The 9,366-nt window shown below is 33.7% G+C and overlaps 1 protein-coding gene across 3 annotated transcripts in view; it reads right to left on the minus strand.

The window, feature by feature from the left end:
• LOC117120821 overlaps nt 1-6,832 on the minus strand; it is a 32,556-nt gene extending 25,724 nt beyond the window's left edge. For 2 of the 3 annotated variants that reach the window (XM_033265902.1, XM_033265910.1), the window contains exon 1: nt 6,634-6,832. The gene's annotated coding sequence lies outside the window, so the exon portion shown is untranslated. Of the gene's footprint in view, nt 1-6,185; nt 6,433-6,633 lie in introns of all 3 variants that reach the window. The other variant, XM_033265926.1, reaches the window with a different exon arrangement.
• Between the last annotated feature and the right edge of the window lie 2,534 nt (nt 6,833-9,366).

Here is a 9,366-nt window from a genome sequence, read left to right on the forward strand (position 1 = left end):
CCTCCTGCCCTTCGTGTCCGCGTCTGTTCTTCATTTTTTATTTATTAATTTTCTTCGTGGTTTAAAAAAAGAAAAAGAAAAAGAACAGAAGAAGAGGGTAAAGAAAGGGGAAAAAAGCCTGACCATCGACCATTGTTTTTTTTTCCTTCTAGGACTTCATTGAAAAACATTTATGCAAATGATTGGGTGATCATCCTGGTTAATGATGTTAATTAATAAAATAAACGATAAAATTGCATCTCTTTAGCAGCAACTCAATATTATATTCTCATCCTAATGTTGATTTAACTAATCATTTTAAAATTAGGATGTTATTGTTAAAGGTATTAGAGAAAAAAAACAGGTGTAGCATCTTTCAACGTATTAAAGATTGATAGATTATAAGTATAAACGTTGATGTTTACACCCACATACTGTCTAGCCAGAAATTTCCATAGAGTTTGGCATTTACAGCGTCTAAATCAATGTTTTAAATCTATGTCTATTCTCTTTAAATAGGCCTATTATGGCACATTTACATTTCTATGTTGATGATCATTGGTATACCGTATACAGATATATAATTTGGCGTTTAATTATGATTATCACAATTAAACACCAAATCATAACTCTATATAATTTGGTTTTAATTTGGTAATTATGAGTACCACAATTTGAAAAAGTTTGCATAAATTTGCATACTGTCAGCGGTAGTTTGTTTTAAATTTTAAATTGTTCATAAGTTAGATTAGTCACAGACCGACTTATAGAAATATACAAAGTAGGCAACTCCATTTCATTTTTTGGTTATTAAGTTCATCAGAGTCACGTGGTAGTAACGTTTTAAGACGGCAATTTCCAAAAAAAATAATAATAGATGACGTCATAACCGCGCACAGGACGTTTGCGGAAAGCGAGAAGTGCAGGTTAATTTCAAAATAGTGTACAGTATACCTTTGCAGCGTAGACACCTATGGTGGAACTCATGATTTTTGCATTTTATTAAGGTACCGTAAAGGGATTAATATGTCACTGGATAATAATTATTTTCATTTCCTAAAGGTGCTGCTTTAAGTTAGTTCTTTCGTGAATTCATCGTGTTATGTTACTACTCTAGTAGAAATTAGACCTATACAAGATATAAGAGGCTTGTCATGTAATTCAATTTAGCAGCCGTCACTGTTAGTCTCTACGAGTAGAAAACATCATAAAATTATTCTTCCATTTCGATAACGACACTCCTAAAGCCGTTTAACAATAATTGATTTGTCCTCAGTTTACCGCGTCTTGTCTCTCGGCGACTCTATAACAATCACCGTGATTCTCTGAGCCGACTGTAGGCCTAAAGTTATTTATTTGTGTTGTGCCGACATATACACGCACGACTAGCTACGATGCTGTTTTTGAGCGATTGTTTATTTGTTCTAGGTATTTGGAGCTATTAAAACCGAGTTTCTTTTGTGGTGATACAATCACCTGTATTCTATGAAAAAATATAACAAATACAACAAAACAAAAAATTCTGCTTTTTAAAAAAACACATTTTGCTTTTTACCCAGTTAATAATATTACGTTATAAGAACGTTATAATAAAGTTACAATTTGGTGTTTTAAAAAAACGTTATTTTTAGAACCATAAATACGTACTTATAACCAAATTTCCACAACGTCATAACGTTTGAAAGTTCCTGCAACGTTGTGTGAACGATTTTGTGACATACCAAACCGCAACGTTCGCGAACGTTTTGTGTTGGTACTCTAGTCTCAAATTTTGAATAATAATATTATTAGCATAAAATAGGCATGGCTTAACTTTCCTTTAAAAAAAAATCTCATTTCTGTTTAATAGGGCCCACGTTCACTTACGATTTAAATGTAGCGATATACAATTATTGAATGTTAATGCAAAACATAATGCCTCAATCTCCAGATGAGAAGCGAGCGGTAAGGTAAGGATGCGGAACATAGATTTAATACAATACCCTATATTTAAACAAATATTTGGATAGCATCCGCTATTATAATCAATTAAATAATTTAGAAGGTCTAATTATGTATATTATATGTATATTATACATTAAATTTGAATATGATATTATCAGTAGTATAATGAGGAATCACTGAATCGTGTTGCCTTATAAAAAAAAAGTTGTGACAAGCTAATAAATATTATTAATTATTGTAACTGTAAAAATAATGATAATGATAATAATAATAAATTATGAAATACCAGAATTATATTAATGAGACTAGATTATAGTGATATTTATGATGATGATGATAATGATTGATGATGACAATAATAATAATAACAATAATGATTATAATAATAATAATCATAATAATCATAGTAATAATAATTACAGTAAATTATAATTTTGTCATGACTATAAGGGGCGGATACAGAACCTTTCAAACGGAAGGGGGCACAATATTTTTAAATAGATAAATGAGTAACGCTAATTTCAATATATGCAAAACGGGGAGAGGGAACGTGCCTGACTATGATGTCTATGGCGATAGATCTGACAATCATTATCAAATAAATGATTACTTTATCATATTAGACGACAACGACTACAAGGTGTGAGAGTAAAATAATGAGCCAACATTCTATGAATTAATCGTTCTCTTCCATCTGCTGGCTCTCAAAACAATTACCAATGCATACAAAAGCGTCAGTTTTTAGGCAGTCGCGATGTCTCATCTCGTGTTACCATGGTGATAGTATTAATAATTCTTCTCTACGCTTCAAATTGTATCTAAACACAATACTTCCAATTCAACGTTAACAATCTTCAATTTATTTTGTCAGAACACCTAGAAAACCAGATCTTTTCATATGTGATAGGACACGTAGAAAGGTTTATCTTGTGGAAGTCTCTTGTCCTTTCAATGCTTTATTAACACTTGCTATAACAATAAGTTTAATAAATATCAAGATTTAAATGAGATTATTAACCTAGGAACAGATTAGGAATGTAAAACAATTGTAATAATTACAGGCCCGTACGCAGCGCAGGGTGGGGGGTGGTTCGACGGGTGCGTACGCAACCCCCAAATTACAAATGGTCGACATTTCCCGGCGTAGAAAATTCAAGACACACTCTCACATGCTCCCAGAAATCCATCCACCAAAAATACTTGACAAATCAGAACAGTTTCCAACTAGGGACTGCCCCTAATTTGTCGTACAAGCAATGTCTTCTAACTGTACTTAAACGCTTTTTGAGTAATTTTGGAGTTTTTCCCCGCCGTTGCGTGTCAATAACTCGCCACGTACAACACTCATCTTCTCTACATGGTTTCAATAGAATTATCTTTATTCCCGTTTAAATCTACGAGTGCCATTTCCGGCCATCTAGAAGTGCCATAATCATAAATTTTCTTTTCCTCAACCCCAACCATGGTGGGGTCGGCTGAGGTGGGTGAACCCTGGCCAATAGCCAATATTTCTGTGAAAGTCCCTCCCTGGACTCCCCTCTATTTCGAACTCCTGAATCCGCCACGGCCCCATACAGTATGTTAAAGTCCCTATCTGGCCCGGAAGAGTGTGGACGTATTCGCTTAAATACTTCTTTTTTAATTACCTCTTTTTTATTTACATAATCGCTTTAATTGGGTTAATTGTTCACTGCGCCTTTGATAATGTTTTTTTAAATTTTCGCGTTATAAATTTCTGCATATTATTATTATTATCATTATTATTATTATTATTATTATTATTATTATTATTATTATTATTATTATTATTATTAAACGAAGTGATTTATTGTTTCCCTACCCTATTCCCAATGAGATCAGTATAGGCTTATTTTATGAATTATCGATTTTTTATATTTTTAACGTCTACCCATCTCACGTAGCGGTTGTCATTTGTTCATATTCGCAATTTCCATTAATTTCATTTATTTATAATAACATTTACATTTGTAGTAAAAATTTAGTATTTTCAATACCTAGTAATATTATATATTTTTTTCATTTTGCGCTAGACCTACATTTATTTCTTTTATGTTTAAATGTATTAATGTTTTATTTACCTTTTTCTATAATTTACATAGTCTATTGACATAGGCCTATGCAGTGAAAATCTGAAATACAACGTGGTTGGAAGTGGCACGTTTCACATCTAGGCTATGTGTATGTCCAATTTGTAGGGACTATTTTACTCCGACCTCGATTTATTTACGATTCTTAAAATTGTAATCATATTAATGACCGTTAACCCGTAGTATAATTAATGACATTTTAACGGTGTTTTTAATCAGGTTGATTTTAATTTGTGTAGATCAGTTTCATTAACATTTAAGTTGATATTCATCGTTAGGCCATCAACATTTTTGATAGACTACAGAACATTTGAAAATAAGAACACTGAATAGTGCTGGCTATCAAAACCAGTGGTGGATTGTTTTTAGCGCCCCCACCCCACTCCCCACCCCCCAACATTTTGGTCCACTTTCCACAAATTCGCACCTACCCAATAAAAATCCTGCCCACGGGCCTGAATTATTGGATCTCAGGGTCCGTACATAAGAGAGCTATTAACGGGCTAAAGTTGGTTGGAATTCCAACATATATAGTTAAAGCTATGACTAGATATATGTCCATCAGCTCATGCATAGGTTTATCCATTATATGGAGTAAGAGAGCAAAAAATATATTTGCGTGATTAATAGGGGCTGTGGTTTCAATGCATGAATAGGACCATTAAAAATGTCTATAATTTCCGTTATGATAGTTAATGCATTATAGGATACGTATCCGCAATGTAAATAACTATACGTAATGTGATATGTAGAGAATACTTAATAAAATTCATGTTATATATATGATTTGAAAAGAAAGAAATCTATCGTCTGGTACAGTCTTTGCCTTCACCTTCAGTGATTTTTTTTACACATTACAAATTGTCTACTATCTCTATCTCACTTTGTTGAATGCAACTGTCTACTCTCCTTAATTAAAGCTGTCGTCACTAGGACGTACGGTATTCAATTGTGTCATTTAGGTCTATAATTTGACCAAAATTCCACAAGTTTTTTAAATTTAGATTATATGAACTATTCAACTATACATATTGTTTCTACGCAGCAACCCTAGTTTTAAATACCGTACAGTAACATATTAGGCCTAAATAATAATAATAAAATTATCATATGATAATACGAATATACTTATATTATTATATCTCATATCATAGGCATTTATATATCACAATATAATATTTTATCGTATCATATCGGTCCATATCATATCATATTATTATAATACCATAACATCATATCACATATCATTTAATATATCATATCATATATCATTATTATGTCATATCATATCTCATATATCTCATTTTATATCTCATATCATATCTCATATCACATATCTCATATCATATCATATTGTCATCATGTCATATAATTATAATACATACCATATCATACCATACCATATCATATGATTATCACCTCTTAACATGCTATTTCTGACGTTATTACCACCAAGACATGGAATACTTCCAAAATATATAACGTTCTAGCAATTTTCTTTAATTTCTGTTTACGATATTAAATACATCCAGGTAAATACTAGGAAGGTACTCATTCGTAATGCCCAAAAAAAAAAAAAAAAAAAAAAAAAAAAAAAAAAAAAAAAAAAAAAAAAAAAAAAAAAAAAAAAAAAAAAAAAAAAGCAAACGGTGATCCATCTCAGCCATACAGTTACAGTCAATAACATATTATACCAGACCAGACCAGACCATATTATATCATACTATACTATACTAGGCCTATATCATCATATCTTAATTCTTATCATGTTTGATCGTGGAGGTAGCATATTATTAATGATAGGCCTACTTTCATGGTTAGATTGATAATTATGTACCGTTTTCAGGCCCGCGGATCCAGAGATGTCCGAAAGCGGGTGGGGGCGAAAGTTGGGCCGATCGATATAACACCACCCTAGGGGGTCTGGGGCATTCCCCCGCGAAATTTTTGTTACTAGACACGCGAAAATAACGTACCTCTGAGGCGTTTTGGGCGATTAATTCTTTCTTCTTTTTTCTTTCTTTCTTTTCTTTTCTTTTTTTACCTTCAAAAATGGTGGGTGGGGGTGGGGGGTGGCTGTGGCCAGCCCGGCCTCCCCCTAAATCCGCCCTTGGTATTATGTACAAAAAAAACCTCTTTTTATAATGCACTTACAATTCATAAACATACCGCTTTTAGTATATAATAGTTGTATCCATTTCCATTGCGTATTCTGCTTTTACAAAAAGTTGTGTATACTTACGACGTTAATAAATACCAGTGACTATGTAAATACACAGCTGTTCCCAAACGTGTGAACGCATCGTTATATTATTTCCAGTAATCACGGAGCGTGTAATCCATGGATATGATACATTACACGTATATGGGAATATTGGTCGTATCGATAACGTGCATCCGCCTGTTGAATACAAAATTAGTACGCTGGAGACGATCTAACCGATTGCAGTGTATCCATACATCCATATCATTATTCATTGTTGTCAAATATTATGCCACAGAAATCGAACCACAATAAACTAATGACACTTGATACATAATGATAAAAAGTTTAATAAAAACAAAGAGAGAATTGTGTTAAATAACAAATATTATTTCTTACCTTCAATTTTAATTTTCATCAAATCAAAAATTTTAATATATAAATCCTGAAATTTATTCCAAGTTTTGCTACATTTAACGGAGGTGAAATCTAGTCTGAATAGAAAACGAGATGAGCGAAGGGCGAATGATAATGATGATAATACATTAAAGGCGGTAAACGGAATCACGACGCGACTGTGACGATCGCTACAGACTTTCCTTCGTCACTGCCTGTGTGGATTTCATTGGGTATCCATAGTTAACGATCTGTTTTCATTTATTCATTTTGTTCATCGTCTTAAGATGTGAGGGCGCTTTACATTTTAAAATTTCTCTCTAGTATGCATGGAAGAGCTTCTGGTATCTGGCGACTGGGTTACGAATCGCCTTGTTTGTGCAGCGCATGCATTCCTGATAAATGTGCACATGACTGTAACCGAAAGAAACTCCACTTATTATTATAATAATGACGGCAGGGGCGGTTAGGAAGGTAAAAAAAAAGAAAGAAACTTAAAAAAGAAAAAAATGATCGACGGTTTTCCAGTAGAGAATCCAGGAGATTTTAAGATTAAAAGTTCAGACGGTATTCCAAGTTCCGACCACAGACCACCTCAGGCTAAATCTAAATTTTGAGGGCGTATCATCTCTACTATTTGCAGAACTATTGTTGTTCCAAGGATGTGTAAGAGTTGCTCTAATCGGATTTGAATTCCCAACGAAGGCGTCTGCATCGACCACAGAGGATTCTAATTCTTTAACGTTCAAAATTTATATAGGATTATATAGCATTTCCGCAAGACGGTATATACTTTTTCTCCCCAATGAAAGCGTAAGAGGGCGTCTCTTAAATTCTCTCGGATGTGTGGTCCAGGAGCGAGTCCCCATGCATAAAATCTCTCTCCATTAGGGATTCTATTCTGAGACCCCAACGGGGGCTCAGTCTCCAGTCTCAGTTTAGGCGCTTCCTTGATTCGAACACTATCGGACTCTTGGACACCCTGTCGGCAATCTGGAGGCAAGTATATGGTGCATTGGCTGCCTTAGATGATATTCAAAGATTGACCTGGGACCCCGCCTGGGACTGACGACCTTAAGTCAATATTCCTGACCTTGTGGTCAAGTGGTACGACACCCGACTTAGAGCGAGAGATCGCAGATTCAGTTCCTGCAGAGATCGACTTTCAAACAATTGTTAAGGAAATTTTTCGTTGATAGGCTGTGCCCGATACGATCTTTAATTCATTGTTCCTTTGTTCTACAAATATTTGATTATTAAGTTATAACAAGTGCTACGCAGTAACATTGATTCCATAGTTACTTTATTGTAAATACAGCTACGACTTCTGGAGTACTACTTTCTAGCGCATCTCAGTCCCACTTTGTGTGAGGGCGCATATCATTTTTTTAAAAAGAGATGTCCTGGTTGGATCCTTTTGGCGATATACCAGAGGCCCTTGTGGTAGGCTTACACTCGCATTGACAGCTGAAAATTGCATTTCATTCGTTTTTCATAATCATAATAAAGTCAAATTTAAAAAGACATTTGATAAGCTTTTAAATTATAAATAATAGTATTAATGAAGCAAAAGTAAATACATATATATTTTGGTTGGTCAGACCTGCTGGTGATCGGTTGAAAACTAAACAATAGCTGGGACTACGTGTGAAAAGGCTAATACAAATAATATATATAACTGTTGTTATTGGTTGAGAATATCTCGATGATTCGAGTTCTTCAATCGTCTTCAGGAGAATAGTATCTGCGGTAATCCCAAAACCTGTCTCTTATACACATCTTATATGATTTGAAAAGAAAGAAATCTATCGTCTGGTACAGTCTTTGCCTTCACCTTCAGTGATTTTTTTACACATTACATAGCATTACACACATTTTTAACATAAAAAAACGAAGATTAACTATGTCACCACTTATAGCGTATGTTTTCAATGTCATCGGTTATAGCTACTTCACATGTATGTGTGTGTGTGTGTGTGTGTGTGTATTTATTTATTTATTTATTCAAGACTCAACAGTGTATCAAAACACCAATAACAGAGTTGCCATAAAAATGCCTATATATATTCAAATCTAGTCGTTGCTGCTTAACACTGGGAACTCAAAGTCTCGTATCTTTCTTTTCATACAACTTAAGGGCTCACACATTATGTTTAATCTCTAGAGTAATAGCTTATATGTTGTTGCTTGTAAATCATAGGAAATAATATTCAAATCAAGTGTTTGCTGCTTAGCACTGGGAAAGCACAATTAATGGGTAAATTAAAAATAGATAATAATACAGTGCGCAATATAGGAACATATTATTGTTATAAATTGTATCAAACATAGTTCATCAACGGAAGTCCCTTATTAGTTGTCTGTGGTGGGAATCGAACCCGTTATCTCTCGCTATCTCGGTGAACGTCATACCCGTACGATAAAAGGCGTTCATGTACAAGACTCTTTGTGGTATGGTCGTCCTCTTTCGTCCTATTAGCGCTGAATGAATGATAACAAAGTCAAACAATCTATTATGTATATTTTACTATGTCTTTCCAGTATATAATAGGTGTTTTGATAGAGCCTACATTTGTTGAGATCATCAGTGTGCCTACACGTTTTAATTTAGAAAACGTCTCTGTAAATTAGCGGAACACATTTTCTGCGAATCACTCAATTTTTAAGAGGAAAAGAGAGAGGGATTAAACAACAAAATTGAATATATCGTATAAACCATCAAGAACAGACAACAGA

This window comes from Anneissia japonica, unplaced genomic scaffold (assembly GCF_011630105.1).
Source record: "Anneissia japonica isolate Jap-2015-1 unplaced genomic scaffold, ASM1163010v1 scaffold3888_len366471_cov172, whole genome shotgun sequence".
NCBI classification, from domain to species: Eukaryota; Metazoa; Echinodermata; class Crinoidea; order Comatulida; family Comatulidae; genus Anneissia; species Anneissia japonica.